General features: G+C 43.7%; 1 protein-coding gene across 1 annotated transcript in view; it reads right to left on the minus strand.

The window, feature by feature from the left end:
• Positions 1-18,345, minus strand: part of KLF12 (KLF transcription factor 12) — a 221,737-nt gene that overhangs the window by 77,328 nt on the left and 126,064 nt on the right. The window lies entirely within an intron of this gene.

Here is an 18,345-nt window from a genome sequence, read left to right on the forward strand (position 1 = left end):
CTTGATTAGTTTCCATGCATTGCTTCTTGTTCGGCCTCCAGGTGCTTTGGAGAATAGGTTAACCCTCTCTTCTCTGTGGCAACCCCTGAGATATTGGAACACATACTGGAAGGTATTGAATCATTAATACCTTCAGGATCAACTCTGATTTTACAGTGTTATCTTCAGATTTATTTTAGGTGTAGCAATATTAGCAATGTCTTATTCTATTGAGCCCTTCAGGCCTGAGAAAAAGCACATGTGTTGTATGTACAGCATGTGTGGGGAAGAGCATAAATTAAAACAAAATGCAGACCATATGATGTGCAATGCATTGGTAAACAGCCTTCTCCCAAGAGCGTTCTCTTATTAAAAATTTCAAAAACGGCAATCACAAATACCTTTAGGACCAAGTTTGATTTTTACAGAGTCTATATGAACATTGCCGTAAATTCATATGCATCTCTCACAGCTGTATCCAAGCATAATATAAATCTTGTTGGTTTCCTCTTTGAAACCCATGATGTTCTCTCCGGAGAGAGCGGGAAGACTCCAGAGCAATGGTGAAATTCATTTTTTTAATTACCGGTTCCGTGGGTGTGGCTTGGAGGGCATGGCAGGGGAAGGATACTTCCAAATCCCCATTCCTACCTCATTCCAGGGGAAGGATATTGCAAAATCTCCATTCCCACCACACTTTGGGGCCTGCCAGAGGTGGTATTTGCTGGTTCTCCAAACTACTCAAATTTCCACTACCAGTTCTCCAGAACTGGTCAGAACCTGCTGAATTTCACCCCTACTCCAGAGGTATTCAGTAGGCTTTAAAACCACATCTGTTGACTTGAGCAGAGCAACGGGCTTGCTCCATACACACTGTGCTGGGTTGAGAAGGAAATGGCCATTTTTTGCATGGCTGCATTGCTCTCTCTCTCTCTCTCTCTCTCTCTCTCTCTCTCTCTCTCTCTCTCTCTCTCTCCTCCCTCCCTCCCTCCCTCCCTCCCTCCCTCCCTTCCCCCCCCCGGCCATGATCAAGGTGGCACACACTGTAAAAATACACACAATTCCCTACTGTACTGCAAATTAAAAATGCGCAGACCAGTTGATAAGGGATTAGTGATCACCATTTACCGTGTCTCAGATTTCTGAGCTCAAAGTGCTGTTGGAAGAAATGTCCTTCTGGGTTCAGTTCCAAGTGGGGAAAAAGACACTGGAAACAATGGAGGCTGTTTGGAAAGATGGTTTTAATGGTGGACAGGATCACGTGCCTTGAAGATGTTGGGTGAAGAAAAGAAAAGGGAAGAGATGCTGAAAGTTCTTGAGTTTTATACCCTCTCTGGGCCTTTGAATTTGAGCTTGTATTCTGATTGGTTGCCAGACTCCCATGGGGCCATGCAGGGGCAACTCTGTAGGCTGTCCTGAGTCCCAGGCTTGGTTGACTCTTGCTGGGTAATGTAATCTTCCCAGGTGCCATGTAGTGAGATGAATAGTAGGGCTAATCCTATCTTTGTTGGATCTTGGGTGAGGACACCTGCCTATGAATAGATCTAGCTATTTCTTTAACTCTTAAGTGAGGACATCTGCTGTGGGCTATTGAGGATGGTGGGAGCTGAGTTTCTCCCTCCCTTTTAGGAGAAATAGTCTGCCCTTTTAATATTTCCTAAGACATTCCATTTTTCTAGGAGAAGGGTGGGTGCTAACTTCCTACAGTGCTATGCAGTTGGTTCGGCTTGCAAAGTTCTTTGAAAGTTGTTTTGGTGAGCAAAGGTTGAATAGGTCTTGCTCCCCACACACTACTGAAGCAATTATCCTAGTTGCATACACACACACACACACACACACACACAAATACCCTGCTGAGAAAGCTTATCATGCTGCCATTATATTGCATTCCATAATTCTTCCTGAGTTACATCTCAAGCTCTTTGCATGACAAAAGGGAAATTGCAAAGGAGGCTGAGATTATCGCCCTTAAGCCCAGATCCGAGACCTGGAGGACAGCAGTCAAACAAATGGATCAGCCTAAGATTCCAAAATATTGAGTGCCATATAAACAACTCAACCCAAAGCACAATGACTTTCTCTTCAGTAGAATCCCTGCAGTTTAAATGGCTGGCAGGTTTTGATCTCCATTCCAGCTGAGATCCTAGAGGAGATCAGAAAAGTCTTCAATTTCTGTAGGCCTGCTTGCCAGAAATTTCTCAGACAAGGCATGTTAAAAAACTCCAAATCTTACAAAAGGGGGAAATTATCTTCTAGCCTTCCAATCCCAAAATGAGTTGCTTGTGGATACGGAAGAAAATGTGTTGGCGGCAGCTATCTCTGGACTCTAGGTGAGCAGATTTCTAACAGGTACAAGGAAGAAAATAAAAGCATTAATCCAAACCATCATCCCAATCACTGCATGAATGGGGAAAAAATAGCAGCATTTGCTTCTACTAAAAGTATTAAGTAAGCTTTTTTTCCCCTGACTTTTTTGCCAAACCGAGAATAGAAGAATCTTGAATTTTTAATACAATCTAACAGGCCTGAAAGTTAATATAAAGAGTTATTTTTTAATGATTTCTCAAGTAGGAAAGTGTTAAGTATTAAGGAAAGTACTAATCAAAGACAGATGCAACCTAGAACTAAGAAGAAAGTTCCTGACAGTGAGAACAATCAACCAGTGAAACAGATTCCCTTCAGAAGTTGAAGTGCTCCATCCCTGGAGACTTTTAAGAAGAGACTTAAAATGGCATAGGGTCTCCTGCTTGAAATGGTCTGAAATGGTACAGGGCAGTGCTGGCGAACCTTTTCGGCACCAGAATGTGTGTGCATGTGTGTGCATGATCGTGCATGCGCGCAGGTGCACCGGAGTGCCAGAAACCCAAAGACCAGCTGGCTGGCGTAGGCATGCCTGTTTTCGGCCCGTTTTTGGTTTAAAAACAGCCTGGAAAATGACTTGAAAAATGGCCCTGAAAATGGCCTGCTTTTTTGGCCATTTTGGGGCCGTTTCCAGGCCGTTTTCTGGCACTCTGGTGCCCACAAAGACCAGCATGCATGCCAAAACCAGAAAAGCAGCTGGCAATGGTGCACGTGCCCACAGAGAGGGCTCTGCGTGCCACCTTGGGCACACTTGCCATAGGTTCGCCATGAAGGGTATAGGGCAGCGATGGCGAACCTTTTTTGGCTCGCGTGCCACAAGTGGGGGGAGCACGGGGGGGGGTCGTGTGCTGGCGTGCCGCACCCATAATGCAATGCGCCCCCCAGTGCGCATGCGCGCACAACACGCCCATTTTTGCATGCTTTTTTCACCCTCCCCAGGCTCCAGAGGCTTTATAGGAGCCTGGGGAGGGCGAAAAGAGCCTTCCCCGGCCCCCGGAGGCTTCAGGGACTGTCCCTGAAGCCTTCGGAATGCTTAAAACCACCCTCCGAGCAACTCCTATGCACCTTTTTTATTTAAAATAAAAAAAATTATCTTATATCGTATCTTTCTTATTCTTATATATATATATGAAAGATAAGAATAAGAAAGATACGATATAAGATAATTTTTGCTCTGCACTGGAGGCAGAGAGGGGGGCAGGGCCATCTGGAAGTTATGTGCTACCTCCGGAGCCTCCGGAGTCTGACATCAGTGAGGCAGAGGAACAGGGGGAGCCTGTTCCCAGTGCGTGCATGCGCAGAGCTGCCAGAAGGCAAGAACAGTTAGGACAAAAAGGGTGACTCGGGAGTAAGGGACCAAAAAAAAAATCCCAAAAAAGAATTCAAAATAACAAGAACGCAGTGAACATGAGGTTGGCAAATGAACTGTGTTGACAGCAGGCGTGAAGCGATGTATGTTGAGGGGAAACAGCTCAAACGGGCTCTGAGCTAATGACGGTTGACTTGAGAACCTGCTTACCAGGAAACCGAAGCAATAGAAGCCGTGATGGAGGAGTTGTGTCGTGGAGTTGATTGCCCCCTCCCATAAGACATAAAAGAGGAGCAAACGGGTGTGAGCCTTTGCAGGACGCAATTAGTTCATCTGGTTGGTTCAAACTCTGAGAAGTTCTGTTCGAATCTGTGCTAAGTTTGGCCTTGCAAAACTAATTGGCAATTAGGTCTGTGGCAGCATTTCAAGGGAGATAAAGGTGGGTGCTTATCAACATGACCCTAAAAGACTGTGGCAACTCGAGCAGACATCTGTCGGAATCTTCATAGACTGTTGGGGAAGCTGTGCGGGCTGTCAATGACCATAATTCACAGCCATATAAATGAAAAAGGGATTGACTGATTCTCCAAGAATCCCACCCTATCATTTCCTTGGATTTCTCGGTCGCTGTGGGTGGTTTTCCTAACACACAACACAACTCCTCCATCACGGCTTCTATTGCTTCGGTTTCCTGGTAAGCAGGTTCTCAAGTCAGCCGTCATTAGCTCAGAGCCCGTTTGAGCTGTTTCCCCTCAACATACATCGCTTCACGCTTGCTTTCAACACAGTTCATTTGCCAACCTCATGTTCACTGCGTTCTTGTTGTTTTGAATTCTTTTTTGGGGTTTTTTTTTTGGTCCCCTTCTTGTTTTAACACTCAGAAATGATCTGGCATTACATCCCCTCCCTTCTATACGCCAGAATATTTATGAAGTTCAAAACCACAAATCCCTCGTGGGCTCGAATGTTTATACCTTTCTACATTAGCAAGAGGGTGGGGGAGGAAATACACGTGAAAATTTTAAACATCTACCTTTAATCCTACATAATGGATTGTGCCCGTGATATTTATACATGATATAAATATCAATAACCTACCTCGTGAAATGACATCGAAGTTTCTAATTAAGCTACTAATAAGCCGATTCAGCTGACAGAACATGATGAACTGGCTATGCATAATTGGAATTTTCTTCTCTCCCAGCACCTTCCTTCGAGTTGTTGGCACACTCCTGATTGGTGTTCTTCCAAGAGCATCCAATCTTTTCCACATCTACTTTTATGGGTAGTAAGAGAAGGATGGGCTGGAGGACACAAGAGGCTGCCGGAGAACACAGGAGTTCTTCCAGCATTGCTTTTGTGACTTCCAAGGCCCCTGTCAGTAAGTGAGGCCAAATATTTTGGGATGCAGAGCAGGGATGGGACTGAAAAATGTTAGCAACTGGTTCTCTGCCCGGTTGCTGGGTGGGTGTGGCCATGGGGGGGCATGGCCTACTCGGCCTCCTGCACTACAGTGTGTGTGGGGGAGCATTTTCACCCTTCCCAGGGTCTGGAGTTTTCCCCGAGCCTCCAGGAGGGCAAAAACAGCCACCCCTGAACTCCAGAACCCTCTGGAGACTGGAAACAGGCCTCTTTCTGGACTTCTGGAAGGTCCATTTTTCACCCTCCCAGAACCTCCATGAGGGCCCTGTACTTACCTGGCATGATGAATGGGCCACGTGGAGACTCCTGGGAGGGACAGGGAGGGGCGGGAGAGGCCAGCCAGTCCTTCCAACTACCGGTTCAGCAAACCAGATGCAAAATTAGCATCCAGTTCACCTGAACTGGCTGAATCCCACCCCTGATGCAGAGGTGATTAGGAAAAGGTGTGGCAGAATTTGGTAGTGGAATCAAGAGAGTAATCAGCCTAGAGTCTTGATGTAGCCACAAATGGGCTGAATCAAAACCCTCTTGAATTCCGGTGAACCGTATCTAGCACCAAGATAGTGCTAAACATTAGTTGAGTAGTTTTCTATGCATAGACAGAATTAGTAATGAATTAGTTTAATTGAAACTTCATGTGTGTTCCTGTTCTTTTGCCCCGGAAAGTTATAGGGCAAAAAAAGCCTGTTTATCTTGCAAACATCCCCTTCTCTCCTCCCTCAAATGGGCTCCTGCCTCACTCTTTGGGAGTATGGTCCCAGGCAATGCCACCCTCGGCGATCAGGGTGTCAAGGCCATCAGGTGACAAGTGAAACTTCCTTGTATTGTTCTTTCGATGGCATTTCTTGGAATGGTCAAATGTTTGCAAAATTTAGGATGAGAACACAAAGGCCTAAAGCTAAGATGTCCCAGGAGGGAATGATCTGAGACCAAAGAAGAGTTATCCTAAATCACTCTTATTGCCTCATCCATTTTCAGCTAAGGGACAGCAGATTCACAGCTCACCTACCCAGATTGCAAAAAGAGATATTCATGCCTATAAGTACAGCCTTATGTCAAACATAGATACACACACACACACACACACACACACACACACACACACACTAAGCCAATGTGGAGTCTAATGAAAATTGTTGTGAAACATGGACCCCTGGCAGGAACCTGCAGCCCTGATGCTCCCTTCACTTTCTCCCATCTCCATATATATCAATCATGCTCAAGGACTATTATCACATTGTTCCTGGCCCCCATCATTGGCTATTGCTGCCAGGAATTGAACATAGAAAGTCAAATCATTGGGACATCTATAAAGTTGGAAGGGAGGGCAGCATTATAGAGGTCTAGGATGTATAAATTCTCAGAGGGCTCTTCTACTGACCGTCTGAACAGAAGTATCTTTTGGGGATGTTTCTCCTCCAAGAAGACCATAAAACATCAGGAGATAATGGTGAAGGTGGAAGCTTCTGCTATTGGATAAGATTTGGAGAGAGAATTCATCAAACCGCCCCATGAAAGGAAGATGAGGCAATAAGCTTCTCTACTTAACACAGCCTGGGTTCAAGAACTGCGAATTAGCTACAGCAGACAGAGTGGGGAAACTGAGGCAGGCTGTGCCATGGCTACATTGCTATCCCTTGACTTTTTAAAACAGAAGCAGAACAGAATTCAAAGACGGGATTTCTTTCTCCAACCTATCTGCTTTCTAATAGAAGAGCACAAGATAGTAAGAAGAAGATACCCAAGGATGGAAGAGGGAAGACTCCTTAATTTCAGAAGCAGAAGATGGCAGGGCTTTCATCCGAATGAGTGGAAGAAATTACCTTTAAGCAAGGAAGAGTGGGACAGTTAAAAATGGGCTGCATAAATCTGTACAGTCAGCAGGTGGCAGAAAAGAGATTGTGAGCAGATCTTTGGTGCCATCTGGTGGTCAGTTAATTCTAACTGCCACTACAACTACACCTCTAACCCCATCATAGGTTTCTTATGTTCAAGGCCAGGGGTCAGCAACCTGCAGCTCTGGAGCCACATGTGGCTCTTTCATTCCTCTGCTGTCGCTCCCTGTCGCTAAAAATACGTGTCACACCCACCAATGTGTGACACCCACCAGCATGCAATTTATTGAGCTTTTCAACTCCCAGTAGGTCAAATATGGATAAATCCAAGAAAAGAAAAGTTTCAGAACAAAACAGAACATTTAATTCAACCACATATGCTAGTTTTGTGGCCCGGGAAAGGTTTTGTGGGTCCTGATGTTTTCTTTTCTGTGGGAAAACGGGTCCAAATGGCTCTTTGAGCGTTTAAAGTTGCTGACCCCTGTTTTAGGCCAGCCATAACCTTTTAGATATTTCTTGTATTACAATTCCCAGCATTTTCCCCTGTTGTTCACTCTAAGTGTGAATTCTGGGATTTGTAGTATTGCAACCTCCTCCCATCCTCTCTGGTAGACAAAGCTTTGGCATTCAGGTTAAAACGGACAATTTTCAGCCTCAGAAACAAAATACTATTTTTTTCCTGTTTTCAGAGAAAGGTATTTTGTTCAGGAATACTTATTTCAGATTTTTTTCTCCACAAAAATAAAAAATTAAAAGTTTCCCTCTTTTTTTTAATGTACTTCTCGTCAATCCTCTGGGCATTATTGAATGTTAAGATAAACAGCTTGGATTTGTATTTGGACAGTTTGATTAATCTTTGGGCTTGCCCGTTTTTATATCCAAGAATGCACTAAAGGTGTCATGAATAGAATTTTTAACCTATGGGAAATCTTCTATTTCTTGCACTGAGAGAATAATCAAAGGAGAAATTCTATAAAGTGCTTCGGCTATTTTTTCCCTCCCTAAACTAATAAAGGCAGTATTGGAATACTAATCAAATACTAAGCACAAGAAGAAAACTATAACTACATAACAAGGCAGTTTCAGTAGTGAGCATTCATTGTCCACAATATCTTGAAGACAGTCAACTGGGATCCACCCACAACAGAGGTGGCATTCTGATGGTTTGCACCGGTTTGGGTGAACCGGTAGTGGCGGTGGCATGAGGCTCCGCCCACCCACCCTGAGGTCATCATGGATCTTCTTCATATGTTCCCGCTACCGAACCGGTAACGAAGATAAGAAGATTTAATGCCTGATCCACAAACCTTGGGTTTAAGTTTCACTGCAATGGTTGAACTTCTGGAGATGAGCTTGAGAACATCACCATTTTATCCTCAGGCTATATTCCTCATCTATAGAAAGGGAATACCATATTTTTCAGCATATAAGATGCACCTTCCCCTCCCCCCTAATAGAGCATGGGAATGTTGGTGCAACTGATACACCGAATGCAGCCATTTTTGGCCTTCCAAAGTCCTGCTCTCGCATCCCATTTTTGTGAAAAATGGGCCGTTTTTTGCAAAAAAAAACGGGGGCATTTTTTCCCTTCCCCACAGCCCTGCTGAAGCATGCAGAGTGCTCCTGAGGGCCGGAGAGGACAAAAACTTTTTTTTTTCTTACTTGCCTCTTTGAAATCTTGGTGCATCTTATACACCGGTGCATCTTATAGTCCAAAAATATGGTAATTATTCTCTGAATAATTTCATACAGAGAAAACTTTTAAATGATCATTTCTTTCCTACAGTAAATTGAAAAGAAAGCAGCATTTGCATAAGGATCTTTATTTGGAAGATAGACGATCCATCTTGGAGTACTTGGAATCCAGATATGAAAGGAAGCTGCTTAACCAACTGAGAACCTCTGTAGAAACTTTGCTTGGACCACAACTCCAGAGCATTCCATTGGTCTCATTGATGTAATTATGGGACCCAAAGGAACTTAGGAAGTTGATAGGATGGCCACTTCTGATGATGCTGCAATAATATAACCATTGCCATAGGAAATTCAATGATACATGCAAGTATGAATGATCCCTCAAAAATAATACTTTCCAAAGAGAAGCTTCATACCGTCTCAGAGCCCATGAACAACAATGCTTTCAGCTACAAAAGAATGTGTAACTGGTACAAAGCATGATAAAAATTAGCTTGCAGACCTAGAGACATTTTGTCCTGTTGATTTGTGGAAAAATCTAAGGACGCTCAAAACCATTGATTGACATTTTCTCTCTCTCTCTTAGATCTTCAAGCAGGACTACACCCTAAGTAGTTTGGTGTTGCCATGGGTCAGTTTTCAGGTAGGACTTGATCCCTCTGGAAAACTCAAGAGAATAAGCTTTGGGAAATAGAAACAAAGCAAGGTACTCCCAAACTCTGAATTTTAAAATTAGCATGATTGCTGTGGCTCAGATGTGATGGATGATAATGAACTTAAGGCATCACAATGCTTAATACATCATTATGGACATCGCTAACAGTCATTGGGGATGATTAATTCCCACAAACTGCCTTGGCATGACCAAAGAGAATGGAAACAAATCTTATCCATTTGCTCTCCTGGTGCAGTACAAGGTGTTAGTTGTCAGCTTTGAGCCCTAAATGGCCTGGGGACAATATATTTGTCAGGGTTCCAAGTAACACCCCCAACAAAAGAAGACTCTGAGGCTTGAGATTCCTCAAAGTTCCAATTTATTAGAGATCTCATATTGGCACATCTGGGAAAACCCGAATCTGAAAGTTTCCAGGTTTTCCTCATCCAAAAGAAAGTCCAAGTCCCTGCCCAGCACCCACATATCCATCACATGGTCCAATCAGGCACTACCAGAGGTTGAATTCAGCAGGTTCTGGCCAGTTCTGGAGAAGCGGTAGCGGAAATTTTGAATAGTTTGGAGAACTGGTAAATAAAACCTCTGACTGGTCCTGCCCCCATCTATTCTCTGCCTCCCAAGTCCCAGCTGATTGGGAGGAAATTGAGATTTTATAGTATCCTTCCCCTGCCATGCCCACCAAGTCATGCCCCCCAAGCCATGCCATGCCCACAGAATCAGTAGTAAAAAAATTTGAATCCCACCACTGGCCACTATCCAAACTGGACATGCCTCCCAGTCCCCCACTCCAGGTGTAGGGAAAGATGTCTTTGACTGTCTGAGAAAGGAATGTTATTTTGGCTGTATATCTCTCATACTCCGTATAATCCCCCCTCCCATTTTTCCACAGCATTAAACATGGCAGGCCAGAAGGCCCAATGGCTTCCAGGCCTGACAATATTTGCAGAATTGCCTCTCCTTAAGGGTATCTAACTATCCTACCAGATCAGATAGGGGAGATGTGCTCCAGATCCCTTCCCTTAAATATTGTCATCTGATGAGACCTCAGAGATCCAGGGAACCAGGGAAGGAAAGAAGGAAAGAAGGAAGGATGGAAGGGAAGAAGGAAGGAAGGTGCTGTGGGAAGCCACCTCCCCTCCCCCAGAAGAATGAAATATTTTGAGGAATATTTTTTTTAAAGGCAGAATATTATATTTCTCTAAATGAGAAGTGGAGAAACATGTTTTTCTTAAAAGACAGAAAGCAGACTCAATCTCACTTTCCCATTCAGTAGATAGTTTGTGCCCATTGAGAAAGACTGGGTCAGCCTATCTACAAAACAAAAGACAGCTCCAGGGTGATGGGATTAAGACATGACCCTTCAGAACATAATAGGATTAACCCACTAGCAGCAGAGCTCGCTACATTGCACCAGCTCCTAAGGACATTGCATCAACCCCCAGCAAACTTCAACCAAACTTCTTAGACAACCTACATAGCCAGCTATGACCCCTGCATAGCCCCATGGGAGTCTGACAACAGCCAAAAGAATACATGTTCTTGCACAGGAACAGGAAGCTCAAGTGCAAAAACCCCTCACTCTCAACTCCCTGTGGTTAGCTGCCCAGAACCACCCATATGCTTGGTGGTTCTCCTTCACCATTAAACCCTCTTTCCAATCAGCCTCCATATTTCCAGTGTCTTTCTCCCAGCTTGGAATGAAACCAGATGGATATTTCTTCCAACAATGCAAAAAAGAAGGTTCTAAAAATGTATTTCAGATGTATGGCCAAGAGATAAAGAAGAATGACACTGCCCATCATCAGAGTGCTTATGCAGATGTTTAATATCTATTTTCCCTAAACTGGTAGATCCACCCTGTGATACAAGCAACCAATTTCATTCTTAAATCTTGGAATCTCTCTTCATTCTTCCATTCAGATGTCCAACCAGGCTGATGGACCTCCTTTTGGCTGTGATATCAAAGAAACAGTCTGCTTCCCTGCATCCTTCTCTTTGTTCATTCAGAAGGGATGAGTAGGATGATACTTTCTGGGCACTGCTCCTAAAATTCCTTGGTGCCAAGTCAGTTGTAATTCAGGTAACATTGATTGGGATGAGGCTCTGGGCCCACCAGTTGGCAAGGAAACGGTATCCATGCTTAGCCACCTATCTAGGCAAAATCTGCTCCGCTCGTGAGACAGTAAGACTTCTCTGCTTGGATGTCAGACCAGATGGTGTCTTAATAAGTTAGCAAATCTTTGCCAAGGTTGAACTTCCAAAATAAGGAAGAAGAGAGGAGTCCCATCACTATGATGAGCTTTTATCCAAGAAGGTATCTACATTAAACACCTCAAAAAATACACATACGGTACTTCTAAGAACTAGAATTCCCTTTATTATCTTTCAAGATTCTATGGCAGGGGAGTCAAACTCAGTTTCATTGAGAGCTGCACCAGGGTTGTGTTTGACCTCAGGGAGCTGGGGTGGGCGTGGCCAGGTGATCACAGCCAGCTTGATGTCACTCATGTCAAGGGCACCTATGGTGTCCAAGTGCTAAGGCAGGACTTCCCTCAGACCCACCCTCCCTCTCTCATTATAATCTCCTTCCTTCCTTCCTTCCTTCCTTCCTTCCTTCCTTCCTTCCTTCCTTCCTTCCTTCCTTCCTTCCTTCCTTCCTTCCCTTCTTTTCTTCTTTTCCTTCCTCTTCATTCTTCTTTCTTCTTCCTTCCCCTCTTTCCTTATTTTTCCTTCCTTGCTCTCTTTCCATCTTCCCTTCTTTGTCTTTCCTCTTTCCCTTCCTCCTTTCCTGTCCCTTCCTGCATGCTCAAATGCAAAATGGGAAACATTTCTCCTTTTATTTTGTTTTTAGTTTGCTTTGATACCCCTCTGCAAGTGAAAACAGAAACCGGGCGGGTCTTAGAACCCTGAGATTCTTGAGACTTTTATAAAGGGCACCTAAATTAAAAGATGAGCTTAAAGTAGCCAAGATCCCTAGAAAATAGACCGCTACTTGCAACTCAGTAGAAGAATACTGGACAGATTGTGGCTGCTTTGATTTTATGTGTTGCTAGTGACTCCTTCTCCCTCTACCCTTCAATTTAACCAGTATCTTAATTAACATATTTCATGCACTCAAATTATGTATCCAAATTCTCCGTAATGCTCAGGTCTCTGTATTCAAATCAAGATTGGACATTTTCTGGAAGTTAAGCAGTGCAAATCCATTACTTTAGCACAGAACCATAATCTACCAGCTGTTTTTTCTTGGTCTAATTCCATTCTTTTGCCCCCATAAAATAAAGGCAGAATTTCATTGTTGGGCTCAAAGGGATAATACAGAAAAAAGGATAAAATTAATGTTTTTTGTAACTCATACTGCCAGCAGTCCCCGAGGAGCAGAACAAATTAAGATCGTAATATACAGACAAACATTTCCTTAAATCATCTACACAGAAAGACAAAGTATCCTGACTAAACCCGGTGAGAGTAGATACTATGCTGAGCTCCAGCTAATATACCTGCAACAGATCAAGTGCTTCGGAGACACCCAAGCAAAATCTTCTTATAGCTAAAAACACTTGTGCAACTTTTCTTTGTGCATGGAGAAAATACCAGGGGTGAAATCCAGCAGGTTCTGGCAGGTTCTGGAGAACTGGTAGTGGCAATTTTGAGTAGTTCGAAGAACTGGCAAATGCCACCTCTGGCTGCCCCCAGAGTGGGGTGGGAATGGGGATTTTGCAGTATCCTTCCCCTGGAATGGGGTGGGAATGGAGTATCCTTCCCCTGCCATGCCCACCAAGCCACACCACACCTGCCAAGCCACGGCCACAGAACCGGTAGTAAAAAAAAAATTGAAGTTCACCACTGGAAAAATACCCAGGGATTTTATTCCCCTTCTTTAACTCCTTCCCTTCTTCCTTCTTTTTCTACGGAACGTCATGATGAATGGACTTGCTGTTAGGAAAATACTTGACAATTACCAATCAAAGTTTAAATCAAAAGCAGCTTGCTTCCGAGTGGAGAGCTAAAAAAAAACCAAACCGCTCAATTTATCCCATAAAACTTTATGTACACAGCAGCAGTGGCCATGAACTTAATGGCCATAATACCGTGTCTACCGAATAATTTTTATGACAATTTATAGCAAGATTATGCATACTCCAGTTTTCAGGCCTTTATGGAGATTTAACAGGACATCGCAGCTTAACAATATGCTCTGGTACAGCCTCTGAAAAGCAGGTTCAGCCCTTCAGGCTTACATTTGGCCACTTTCCATCTTAGCTTTCTGATGTTCTCAAGATCATCCATATCCTTCTCTCCATCAGGCTGTGTTTGAAGTACTTCTGCACCAAGACCTTGCCTGTGGAGTGGAGATTTTATTCAGCAGGTTCTGATCAGTTCTGGAGAACCTGTAGCGGAAATTTTGAGTAGTTTGGAGAACCCGTAAATACCACCTCTGACTGACCCCGTCCCCATCTATTCTCTGCCTCCCGAGTCCCAGCTGATCGGGAGGAAATGGAGATTTTACAGTATCCTTCCCCTGCCACACCCACCAAGCCACACCCGCCAAGCCATGTCACGCCTATCAAGCCAGGCCCACAGGTAGTAAAAAAATTTGAATCCCACCACCGCTGTGGGTGTCCTGGGTTCCTACCAGCCATAAAGACCTAAAGACATAAAGATAACCTACACATAATTCAAAAACCTGTCTATGGAGATCATTTTTACTCCACAAAAATCTGAAACCCTTCCCCCCCTCCCCCATTTTGAGTGGAATACTGCTGAATTCACACTTATTTACAGGAACCTGAATTCTTGAGAGTGTCAAGACCTAAATCACATCAAGTATCTAATTTATAACCGATTCACCCTGGAACATAAAGCAAAGCCAGAGGGAAGAAAAGCAATTACAGCTTTGAGCAGCGCACGATGTAAGGGCTCAACGTGAAGCTTTTCAGCCACGGCTTCCCTAAAAATATCTAGCAAAACCTGGTCAATTTTTCCGCAGGTATTTTTTTTCGGCTGAGGTCACTCCCAGTTCTCAGAGTTGGGCTTTGCGAGTATTCACACTAAAAGTGAGAGATTGCTAAACATTCTGTGACATCACACCATCTGGGCCAATAGGGATCACTGCAGGGGTGGGCTGCTATGGGTTAGCCGGGGTTCGGATGAACTCGTAGCTAACGTTATGGCCGGTTCGGAGAACCTCCAAATCCTGCCCCTGGCTGGCCACGCCCACCCCACCCCTCCCACGAGTCTCCATGCAGCCCATTTTGGATGCAAGGTAAGTGCAACGCCTACTTGAAGGCTCAGGGAGGGAGGAAAACAAGCCTCCTGGAAGTGCCTCTGGAGCCTGGAGGAAGCAGTTGTCTGCCACAACTATTCACCTCCGCCCCCTGCCTTTTAGCCCCAGAGCTAGGGTCGGGCCTCAATAGCAGCTGTGGCTCTTCCTTCCCCAGGATCGGCCCATAGATTTCCACTGCTCTCCTCTCTTCTGCCTTCTGTGCATCTGTGCATCAGGCACTAGACCCAGCTGTTCTTCCTCTTCCTCATCAGTCCAGACCTGGGGGTTGTTGACTCTCCATCTGAGGGCTAACAGATGGCCCAGGGTCCGCCTCTTTCTCTCTCTCTGCCAGCTCCATTCCCTCTTCCCCCTTGGAGCTCCCAGGTTGATCTGATGCTCACCCTGACGCCTCCTCCTCATCTGATTCATCTGTTGGAGTAGAGTGGCCGGCAGCTGACAGACCACAACATTGAGAGGAACTAAGAAAATGGAGATTTGTGTCTCCATGCAGCTCATGGGATAATTTTGGACAAATTCTAATGGGATGTCAGAGTCACAGCACACCAATATTCTCAACACAAATCTTCCATTGGCTGTTATAAAGTCAGGATTATATATCCAGAGACCCGAAGAAATTCAAATAATCTTTGCGCCTTGTAGAGCTGCACTTCCCAAAGAGGCCCAGGAGAAGGAAAATAAATTCTGTAGATTTGGGAAGACATTTACAAAATACTCAACTACTTGCTAGTAGCAGCAAGAGCAGTAGTATATAATCACCCTCACAGTGAAAATTAATATGAAGGCAAATGAAAAATAACTTCAAGATTGTTACCTGTACTTTTTTTGGGGGCTGATACTCTTAAAGCAGATCTTTTTTTCTTGGAGTACTGGATTTTATTACAATATAGCAAGAGATCATGGTTGAAATTACTTTTATTCTGTATTCCTGGAAGGTGCTCACAGTGAGAAAAAGTAAAGGAATGTATGGAAATATACTCCCATATCTCTACTTATTTTATGCACAAGGAAGAAGCAGGATCCAATCCAAAACCTCAAAGAGCAACCCAAAGCTTCTTGGTTTGTTTTTTCTTTGCAAAAGTTTTGCTTCTCATCCAAGAAGCTCCTTGGATGAGAAGGAAACCATGGGAGGAGGAGGAGGAGGAGGAGGAGGAGGAGGAGGAGGAGGAGGAGGAGGAGGAGGAGGAGGAGGAGAAGAAGAAGAAGAAGAAGAAGAAGAAGAAGAAGAAGAAGAAGAAGAAGAAGAAGAAGAAGAAGAAGAAGAAGAAGAAGAAGAAGAAGGAGGCAGGGGGTTGGAGTAGAAGACCTCCAAGGTCCCTTCCAACTCTACTATTGTATTGTATTGTATTGTATTGTATTGTATTGTATTGTATTGGAAGAAGAAGAAGAAGAAGAAGAAGAAGAAGAAGAAGAAGAAGAAGAAGAAGAAGAAGAAGAAGAAGAAGAAGAAGAAGAAGAAGAAGAAGAAGAAGAAGAAGAAGAAGAAGAAGAAGAAGAAGAAGGAACACAGGAAGTCCAGTTGCCTGTTAGAAAATAATCACCTTTGGGATAAATGTGACCTGGATGATTGAGAATCTCCATAGACTCTTAGAATGACACATCTGGAATCACACCCACAAAACCAGCATGCCTACAAATCTCTTGTTTCAGAGTTCACTCATTTTATGGGACACCAAAAATGTTCAATAAAATGACCATCTAATTTTTCTCCTAATATCTGGTGGACTGCATACATGAATAGGTCCTTTCTGCATTTGTAAAGCAGATGGAAGCTGTACGTTCAGATCTCTAATTCTATACCCCCTGTTCAGTTCAAGAGTCCCCCAAGTCTGTGTCAGAATGCTGTCTTCTCCCTGTTGGTTGGTGTTTTCCTACCTAGGTGCAGGATCTGACATCATTAGTTACCATGTCAGATTTGGCCGAATGTTCAAATCTGTTGAAGTCATTTTGATTTTTTTTTATTTTGATTTTTTGCTGCAATATGCCTAAATTTCCATTTTCAAATTTGATGACAATTCCTTCCATCTACAAGATAATTATTAATCCACGGGCATTCTACACCAAGTGCATGGTGACATTGCAGGGCAAACTTCTATCCTTGCATCCAACACATTTTGCATTTGGGCTCCCCACTCCTCCAATAGAGGAGCAGTGTGAAGGCTAAGTGGTTAAGACACTGGGCTTATCAGTGAAAAGCTGGCAGCCCAAGTGTGAGACGCAAGTGCCTTATGATGGGTGTCCTGTCCTCTCTCAGCTGCTGTCAACATAGCAGATGAAAGCATGTAAATGTGAGTAGATAAATAGGTACCACTTTGCTGGGAAGGTAACAGTGTTCTATGCTTCATTGCATGCTCCGCACTGTGGCACACCGCCCCTAAAATTGGCTAGCAAAGTAAAACTGGCAGGGACTCCTTTTACTCCCCCAATGGAGAGTTTACGCAGAGCTCCCAAGATTCTGAAACTATAGAAATAGCAATAGCACTTAGACTTATATACTGCTTCACAGTGCATTTACAGCCTTCTCTAAGTGGTTTACAAAGTCAGCATATTTCCCCCCAACCATCTGGGTCCTCATCTTACCCACCGTGGAAGGATGGAAGGCTGAGTCAACCTTGAGCCGGTGAGATTTGAACTGCCAAACTGCAGCTAACAGTCAGCTGAAGAAGCCTGCAGTACTGCAATCTAATCACTGCGCCACCTCGGCTCTACTGCTAATCGCAATTTATTTCTTCCAAAAGCTACATTGTAACCTAGACATGCACATACATTTTCTCACAACAATTCTCAGCACAAACCTGTAAAGATAAATCAATTCTATTAGCCTCAATGTAGAGGCAAGGAAGGCACAAGCCAGGAATTTATCTAAGGCACCATGGGAATTCTCAACAAATGGCTGCACATGAATTCAAAAAGTTCCACTTCGAAATTGAGTTATAAATACTCTGGAATATCATCTGCGTGGGTCATTAGCTAGTCTCTCCAATAATTGACCCACAGAGCAGTGAATACACAGTCATCTTTGGTTGGTGAACAAAATTGAGAATCAAGAGCAAAATCGAATTAAAAGATGGAGGACCAGCGAGCAAGGAATAACATTAAAGGAGGATATAGCTGAAAGAGCGACCTGCCTTATACTACTAAGAGGACCCTGACTAGTTTGAGAGTTGGAATAACTACCATATTGTTTGGACTATAAGATGCACCATAGTGTAAGACGCATCATGATTTTGAAGAAGTAATTTTTTTAAAAAAAGTTTTTGCACTCTGCAGGCCTCCCAAACCCTCTGCATGTCCATTTTTGCAAAGGGGGTGGGGTTTCAGGAGGCCAAAAATGATGTATTCAGTGTATAAGACGCATCCAGATTTTCACCCTCTTTTTTTGGGGGGGGGGGAAGATGCGTCTTATACTCCAAAAAATATAGTAAATATAAAACCAATATAATCAAGTGGAGGCTCTTACTGGATAACAACATACTACCATATGTGAATCTGGAGAGACACAAGGGCTGGCCCATCAGCTGGTATGTCAGCTACTTCCAGAAACATGTACTGATAATGACTTATTTTTGGCCAGCAATAAAGCCAAGAAGGTGGCTTCCTCATGGCAGTTTAAAGTTTGATCTAGACACGGAAGAAGAAGAAGACGCTTTGATCGGTTTTCAAATGATGAGTGAATCGGAGTGATTCAGGAAGCCTTTTTCCATTGTGCCACTCTAGAAGTCTATTTTTGTTTTGTTTTGTTTACTTTACACATTGCACATTGTACAACAAAATTCAATGCCATCTT

This window comes from Natrix helvetica (assembly GCF_964273705.1).
Source record: "Natrix helvetica genome assembly, chromosome: 3".
Taxonomy (NCBI): Eukaryota; Metazoa; Chordata; class Lepidosauria; order Squamata; family Natricidae; genus Natrix; species Natrix helvetica.